Genomic DNA, 9503 nt, shown 5'->3' with positions numbered 1-9503 from the left:
AATAGAAAAATAATTCCATTTATAATATATATATATATATATAACATTAGAGCACTTACATACAGACTTAAGATGCATTTAGGTATATTTATACGTCCTGGATTTAAAAACATAAACTAAAAAATACAAAAATTATAATTGTTCGGATTGCAAAACCAATGTTTTCCTTGGATATACTTGACAACGCAACTTCCATAACTCCAACATTCAAGCTGTGTGCACAGAACAGGAATTTTGGCAATCATATACAAAGACCCGTTTATCATGTGTAAGACGCTTCAAAAGTTGAATTTCGCATCCGTGTAAATTGAATTTTTCGGAAAATCTCTTTGTCTTCTTCATTGGATGTTTGGAGATATTTCTGTAAATAAAAATGGTGGGCTTAGAATTATGACTAAACGCTTCAGAAACGTAATCGATTATTATTAAAGATTTTTTATCTTCGTATTTTATCGTTTCTGTACGCTAATCAGAATAAAAGTTTTGTGTTTTTGCATATAGCCAAAAAGGCAATGAAATATTTTTCATGCTATTGGCTATATTCATGTAATATGTATAATGGCTTTTGTTTTATTAAGTTAGATAATTCGTTATGTATTTCTTGCAAGACATTAAATTTGATATATATTTTATGTCCTAACGGAAAAAAAAATTCAAAAAAACTATAACTGTACAGTATTTCGTTGGTATGAAATGTACTGCATAGGGACATTTCAAACTTTCATTTAAATAACTTAGATATATCATTTATGATGCTTGTAAGCAGCTTACATATGTGGCAGAGATTTATGATGCCATAACTTTATTTCTAACTAATTACCGGCCTAACAGAGGCCGATCGGTAGTCGCTGAACGTTAGTAGTTCCGTCTGAGGTTCGAATCCCACGAACATGAAGGCTGCATGGGCGTATTCGTGGCTTTTTCTCATGTGTATCTTGCATATGAGTCAGTTTCCCTTCGAAATTCCTCCATTAAGACATCCCTTCGATTAGGTTGATAGCCCTCGAATGCTTTGACATAATCATATAAACCAAACTAACTAATTACATCTGTTAATTAAAGGAAATTAATGAAAATGAAGATATTTAATTATTTTGTAATTAAAAGAATATGTGCAGATTTTTAAGTTTTTGACAAACTGTGAATGTTTGGAACTGTTTCTCTCGTTATCTGAGCCCACTGGATATTTACTTCAATTATTATACTCATATATCGCCAGTACATTTTATAAACGATGAGATTTTTTGACTTTTAAAAATTAGAAATGTACAAGAATTATCTGTAATCTGGCATAGTAAATAATATAAGTGTAATGAATAATGTGCATAGTAAGTTTACGTTGCCAGTTAAGAGAAAAGTAAGCATCGGTGAAATAAAAAACATATTTATACATCGCTCTGTGTACTAATATACTAAATATAATTTTAGGCCAGCAAGTATCGGGCACATGTAACTTTGATTTTGATACTTGAATGTATCTAGCTAAATAGTGGTTAACATTCAATGCCGCACGCCTAAGAATAACTACAGTTCTTAACATATAGTACATAACAAGTAAAATTACACTTTAGTACATAACAAGTAAAGTTACAAACAAGTAAAGTTGCTTTATCTTCCCTAAGTGAATGTGAATTCAGAAAAAAATATGTACTCTTTGAAAAAAAAATGTATAAGATATTTCTGGTGATAATTCACGTGTGAAGAAGAAATTAATTTTTGATAAAACATGATGAATTGAGGAGAAGATTTTCGTCTCAACCTAAGGCTAAATTATGTGATCTTTTAAAACTGCGCTCTTCATTTGAAAGCAGATCGAGTTTTGGCAAGAATAATTTAATTCAAGTTCTCTGCAGAAGAAGCACATCTTTATTAGGGAGATATATTTATATATTAAGCATTATTCAACACTGAAATAAAGACAAATTACTTTTTCACTTTCTTTATATGCTAGAATTCAAAGCGGAAAGTGATAATTTAAAATAATGTATATTCCCGTATCTTGAAAAACATAAATTTCTTCTTAATCAAGAATGAATAGATTTCTTAAAATCCTCCGAATATTTAGTTAACTTTATAAATCTCTTGAAAATATGAGGATTGTTAAATAGTTTTTCTTTAAACTGAAAATGAAAGGATTTCACATGAAATAATTTTAAATTTTCTATTATTTTAAGTTAAAACAAAATGTCAACTAGAATCATCTTTAGAATATTTTTACAGACATTAATTGAATATTTAATAAAATGTAATAGAATTTCATTGGGGAAAGGACGAATGTAAATTTAACTTAGAAGTGAGATAGGAATTATTGAAAGTTTTGCAGTGCAATGGGTTACGCTATTCTTTCAGAACCATTGTAAACACATTCTGGAAAATGCATAGAATTTATCACACACTTTGCTTAACAATGTTTCAGAAAAGAGATATGTTTTCGTAACAAGAAGTGTAATTGATCTTTAGAATAGGTTTTTTTCTGATCAAAATGACTAAAAGTACTTAGGAATAAGTTAATAAGAGTAGGAAAGTTCAGAAACAATACTGGTATTTCAGAGCCTAAGTATTAAAATTAACTCTTAATAATTTAACAAAAATTATACGTATATCTCACTAATTTAACATCTTCAAACACATAATTGCCGCCCAGACACGGGAGCCTATTGCGGTACCGAAGAGCCCGGGTTCGAATTACGGAGAAGGCATGGATGTTTGTAAATGTATAGTGTCTGTGCGGCATGAGACCACTTTAAGTTCACGGCGACCGAAAGTCCTTTCGTGTGGTTTGATGGAATAGCAGAGGGGTGGAAGACCTCGGACCAGCCCCCCCAGTATTCTCTCAAAACTAGGAGTGGTAGTAGAAGTCCAACTTCCTTGAGGCTCCGGTATCCATTCTTCCATGAAATTAATGGACAATAACCACAACAAACATATTATTTAAATTTTAACTTTGTTTTTCTCATAGTCTTTGTATGCGATCCACAAAACAATTTCAGTAAGAATTTGCGAAATCAACAGCTAGAAAATAAAGCTAGAAATTTTTAGTTTGGATAGCTTTATTTTTTACCTGACGCAGCAAATGAAACAGATAAGTTGGTCATTTTGTGTGCATGTATTTTCTTTTACTGGGCATTAATGTCCTTCAGTGGCTGAGCGGATAAAACAGATGAATACTTATAGTTTACCTTTTCTTCGTACACAACGAAGGGATTAGGTGCATAAACGCTTTCGTGATTTTCCCTATATGTAATGTGAATACGAACCAATTTCTCTTTAAAAGTCTACTAGAAGACTTTTTTTTCTCTCTGAAGAAATATTACGCTAGTGTGTTTTGCCGCAATACAACAGTCGCATAACCCTTGAAGATGTAAAATAAATCCAGACAATTCAGATTATCAGGAAAGGAGTGTTCCTAAATTCATGTGAACAAAATTAATATATTCATAAAGCTGAAGTGATTCAAAAAGGTATTGAGAGAATATATAAGAAAATGTACAAGAAACTTCCTACCATTTAGTGATAAGTATTCAGCTATTATTCCAAAACTAAACGATTCTCATCCCTTCCTGTGTCCAAATACAATTCTAAATCTATTTCGAGAAATAATTTGGTCACTAAAACTTCTTGACTTCTTAATTATTTCAAGTATATGCTATCATACTTTGCTTTAAAGTATTAATACCAAAAATATTATATTTTTAATATTAATGCATTTTTCCTCTAGAAGCTTCCCCTATAGAGAAAATTCTTGTTATATTCTGACTGTATGAAATATATTCAGGTATTTTTTATTCACATTTTTTCGGTTTGACCTTTTCGGCATTTCTGATGGCATTTGCGATCTTCATATGTAGATGTAAATTTTACAATTATTAGAAATTGTTTTGCTATTCGCCGCCAGAGCTGTTACCTGTCGGCTTGACCGCATGCATTTTCCCACTGAAACAAGCATGCGTTTTCTCACTCGATTGCTTACCTTGGGACCTAATGGTGTCAATTACCCCGACATACAAGTTTCTAAAATTCAAGTACGAACTTGTTATTATGCTGCAATGCTGTTCTTCGAACTCCTACAAGCAATATTTTGTAGCTTGCTGCACTTTTATTTCTACCATCCCCCCGCATATAAAAAATATTGGGAACCAGTCATGTGCACTTTCATGTACTGTTCAGTCTCGGGATTTAATTTTTACACATAATTTTACCCATTTTTGTTTAAAAATATTGTTGTTGTGGCTTACTCCATTGCAGAACATAATAAGAAAAAGTCCACAAATTTAATAGTGGCAAAAATGACAAGACTTGGGCACCATGTAAATGAGAATACGACTCAATTTACGAATTTTCCATTTTACGAATTTTCCTGCTCTGTCTCAGTTTCGTAGGAGAGTTCCCCGAGGGACGGATCCAAGGGTCATTCATTCATTGTCATTTATCTGTCGGTTTACTGCGTATTTTAAATGCCGCCAACTGATTAGGTCGACGTTTAAAGTGTATTTAAGATAATAAAAATGAAATATACCGTGCTAGACTAATAAAACACAAACAGTATTTATTTACTTTGTTTGTTTCTTAAAAATAATCTTCAATTGTCACTTCAAACACCAAAACACTTTTATTACTTTTACAGCAGTTTTTTGTACTTAGCGGCTTTAAACTGCAGCAATTTTAGAATGAAAAGTTATCTCTTGTAAAGTTTTTAAAAAACAACCAGAGTACGTTTCTCAACCAGAGACTTTAATTTCGATGCTCATCTCTCTGATAAATGTGTGAAAACTGATGAAAGCATTGAAGCTGCCAGCTTCATTCGTCAACGTAACGTCCTACGAAAGTCCCCAGAAATTATATTTGCTTGGTTAATGATAATGAAATAATTTAGTAGATCATATATATTTATGTACTTCAAAAGCAAGATACTTCCATTTTGTAAACTTTCCATTCAAATTTACCATTCGCTACAAAACAGGAAATCCAGGATTCACTGACTGCTACGAATTTCTTTTTGGTGTTAAACCACAAAAGAACACGACCCCAAAACTCGGTTCAAAGATTTCAGTTCAAATATGTATGTCACACTTTTCTTTCAACCTTATCTATTATTCATGATTGATGAGGCGCTTATTGTCACTAACGGAAGACAGAGAAATCTCCAGACAAATCAACTTTTGTGGCGAACTGAGCAAACTAATGCTTCTCGCCTCTCCTCTTCGCGAACGCCAAACTCCGCTTAGTTCAAATACTTTCAGAAATATCCTCTTTCCAATGCAGCCATACATGCCTGCGTCGAATGATTGAATACCTTCCATTAGATTAAACTCCATACTTAAACAAATTAGCGTACTGTGTAATTACGTCATGTTGACTGGAGGAATTAGCAGAGCGATCGAATGCAGTTCATTACTAAGAGTGGACACATAGCGTTCTGAATGTAGGCTAAGTATCTTTACTTATTTGCAATTCATTACAGTTCCAACTTCTAACTTAAATTACATACCTATGTGTAAGTATGGTATATACTTTTCCAATTAAAAGTTTGTTTCAGTTCCTTTGCTCACATCGAAGATTATTATCTGACTTTTATTACTTCCATTTACAAAGCAAAGGAAGTATTGTAATCACAGAAAGTTTCAGGTATCATATTTTAACAAAAATATCCATTGCAACAATGTTTTTGCGTGACATCTGTACGTTCGGACAGAATAAAGGGCAGTTTTTGTCAAAAAGGATTGCAAATTATATATAAAATGCTTTCAGAAGAGTTCTCCCCCCCTTTAAGTCTGTAAGTACGTACGTATGCATGTAACATCTCGCATAACTCAGGAACCAGTAGCCCTAGAATGTTGAAATTTTTGGAATTTTGAATTTTTTGAATTTTTTAAATTTGGAATTGCTAGTAGTTGTGCATCTCCCTTTTTCGTTGCAATTGGCTACGCCAGTCAAATGTATATACATAAAAAAATTAGGTTTCCCACTCTTAATTAATAATTTAACCCGCGGGAAGGCGCGTGGGGTGTATCATACCCCAACCCTACATAAAAGTAGAATATTCCTAACTTGTGAAACTGAAATTCTGTGCTGCTTTCAGTAGCTGAGTTTCTAGTTGTGGTTGACTTTCAGAACCGCTTGTGTGTTTCGGAAAAAGATTTATCGGTATTTTGTTGGAACTGGGGTATGACACACCCCACGCGCCTGTCCTTGTAAATGTTCTTCTGACCGAATATTTAGTTCAGAAATTTATTTCTAGAGTGTAACAGTAAATATTTCTACTCGCAAGTGATTTTAAAGTACTTGACATTAAATTCTTAAAATTTTCTAACTGCATTATGGTGAAAAAATGAGTCCCTATGAACTGGAGATGCAACGCATGCGAGATTTATAAGAAATATTTGAAAGCGATGAAGATTGCATTTCGGAAACTTAAGATGAAACTAAGACTATTTTCTACAATGTTTTGGCTTCGAAAAAGATAAAACATTAATTCCTGATGTTCCTAAAAAAGGAAAAACTGTTCTTATGCTTTATATAACGATCGTTATAACATTATAACATTATATAATGATCATACTATAGATGATACTATTGGAGAAAATAAAACGTTAGGAATTATATGTTTTAATAATATGACTAAAGGAGCAGTGGATATGGGGGATGAAATGTCAGCCAATTATTCAATTGCCAGAATAACGAGAAGGTGGCCAATGGTAATTTTCTTTCCTGCACTGAATGTTGCTGTAATAAATGCTTGAATTATATTACATTCAACTGCTAATCCACCAACAAGAAACAGAAGTCTGTTTTTGAAGGACTTAGCATTACAGTTAATGAAAAAAAGTAATGAACAAAGATCAGAGATTAATACTTTTCCAAGAAATTGACGTACTGCATGCAAAACAAAAGCAGAAGTTTCGATGAAGAATTAAAACGAATACATGAAATAAGAAACAACTAAGTATGAACAAATGTTAAATTTTTTGCCCTCGCGCCAAGGACAGAAGAACGTGAATGCAATGTTTAATAAAATGTGAAAACATTCTGTGCCAAGAACACATGAATGTATTTCGTTCAAAGTGTGAAGAAATAAAAAAAAGCATGGTGTATTAGAGATGAAATGAAACTTAGAGGCATGATGTTTATTATTTTCATTTATCTTAATTTTAACTCTAAGATTATTTCGGAAATTAATTTTTTGAAACCCATTTATTATTCACTTATTTATAATACACAGCAACAAAAAAAGCAGTTTTAAAACTAAATAATACTATTTTATTGTATTTTAAGTATTGGGGTATGTGATACCCCACGCGCCCGTTCTAGTAACTTTTCTTGGTGCGCCTTCCGCCGGGTTAATTAATTTTAACTCTAGTCATTTACTTGCTATTTTCTCAGAATTCCACTGCTTAAATTTCTTTTTTTGTAATACACAACATTTGATTTTACTTTTACTCTTGCCTGTATGGATGACGAAACACGGATTGAGTAATTCAAGAGTTAGCTGTCTCCTACCTGCTCAGCAATTATTCACTTGCGCAATTTTTAGGAATATTAAATTTAATTTTTTGGAATAATATATTTTTTCATGGTTTTAGATAAGTGCAACTAATTTACATATGCTCTTAGAATTTAAGTGGTATTGTAAATTAATTCGCAGCAATACTAATTATATTAATTTTTATTTCTTTGCAATTAAAATTTCTTAATTACATTTTAAATTTTATTTTATATTTGCTTAGTATGAATAGAGAATTTTATATTTGCTACATATTAAGATGATTAATTAATATTTATTAAGATATTTTATTTTGCTTCTATTATATAATAAAGAATATTTGTTAAATTATACGTATATATATATACATATTCCCACTCTGCTGACTCGCTAGCTTGTCATTTGTTTGCATTTAAAACTCAGAAGAATAGTGAATTAAGTCATTTTCCTTCAATATTTTTTTGCTGAATGGGATCAAAAGTAAACTGATTTTGTGCAACGAAAAGTCTGCCTTATTACCCGCTGGTTGAATTGCTTATTTTTGTGCAGAAAGTCTAATTTTAACTGTAAAAAAGTACATTACAAACTCGTTTCTGTATCTCCGTATTCTTTACCCCTAAACGAGAAAAATTCATGTTTGTTTCCATCAGATATTTAAAACGAAATTTTATATAAATTCTGATTTAAAAATATTATACAGAAGATATGTTTACTGATTATAATTCATTTTTCAGTATTGTAATCTAACCTAAAAAAGAGGATAAATTACATTTAAATCGAGCTCATGGTAGTCGTAATGCTGAATGTTCCTTTTTTAATGTAATAATGGTGCTGTTGCTTATTTTGATAAAACAAAGCTACAGATTTTTATTACAAAGCGAATTAAAATCTTAGAGTAATTTTAATGAAGTAATTTAATAAAGTCCTTTAAATGTTTTTAATCAACTTAAAATGCAATAATCTCTAAAATCTACGAAATATAGAAAATTTGTAAAAGCAAAATTATTCTAGGAATGAATATTTAATGTCTTTAAAATTATTGAACTCTATTCCAACAAGCACTTTTAGACGTCTTTTAATTTATTCTTCATTTAAAATTGGTTTGATGGATGAGGATGGTTTGGTTTATTAGATTACGGCAAAGCACTCGAGGGCTATCTGTCTTAAGGGAGGACGTTTTAAGGGAAACGGGCTCGTATACACGTTACACATGGGGAAAACCACGAAAACACCCATGCAGCCAGCCCGTTCACGGGATTCGAACATCGGACCGAACTACCAGTGTTCATCGACGTTACCGCTCAGCCGCTCGTGGGTCCTGCTACAGAGGAACTACTATTTATTATCACAAAACATTAAGGATATAAATATAATATCTTTATTTCAAATGGTACTAAACGAAGAGAAAAAATAAACGCAAATTTCTATTCTTCACTAAGTGAGTTCTAATTTACATAAACATATAAAATATGTTAATGCATTAATAAGGGACTTAAAAAGTAAGTAAATTATGGGTTTTCGCTTTTTGATTTTTTGTTCGTTCTAAAGGAAATGTTTACCATACAAAAATTAGAAAATAATAAAATAAAATTGCTTTGATAGGATAGTCTACAGAGAGTGATAATAAAGATAATGTGGTCGAATGTGGTGAAATTTTTCTTCGTAACGATATTAATGATAGAAATATTCATAAACTAAACAACATTCACGAAACATTTTCTTAATAATATATTCGTAAATTAAGTTACTTATTTTTTTCAGTTTCAAAGAATGCACGCGCATTATAATTTAAGCTTTGCAGGGTATAAAAGCTGGTATAAATATTTTAGTAACCTTAAAGCACGGTTTTTACAGTACATTGAAAATCTGAATATTATTAGGGATGGTCACAAAAACGAAATGCAGTAGAATGCTCCCGCAGCGGGATGAAGAGAAGATAATGCTGTTCATTCTGTATTCTGTTCTTCAATATTTACATAAAGTCAAACTATTTTTATTTTAGAGAGAGATAATTTTACTTCAT

Source organism: Stegodyphus dumicola, chromosome 7 (genome assembly GCF_044657685.1).
Source record: "Stegodyphus dumicola isolate Sdum_Otavi_A_Nest chromosome 7, ASM4465768v1".
In the NCBI taxonomy this organism is placed as follows: domain Eukaryota; kingdom Metazoa; phylum Arthropoda; class Arachnida; order Araneae; family Eresidae; genus Stegodyphus; species Stegodyphus dumicola.
Note: the sequence above shows the minus strand (reverse complement) of the source record.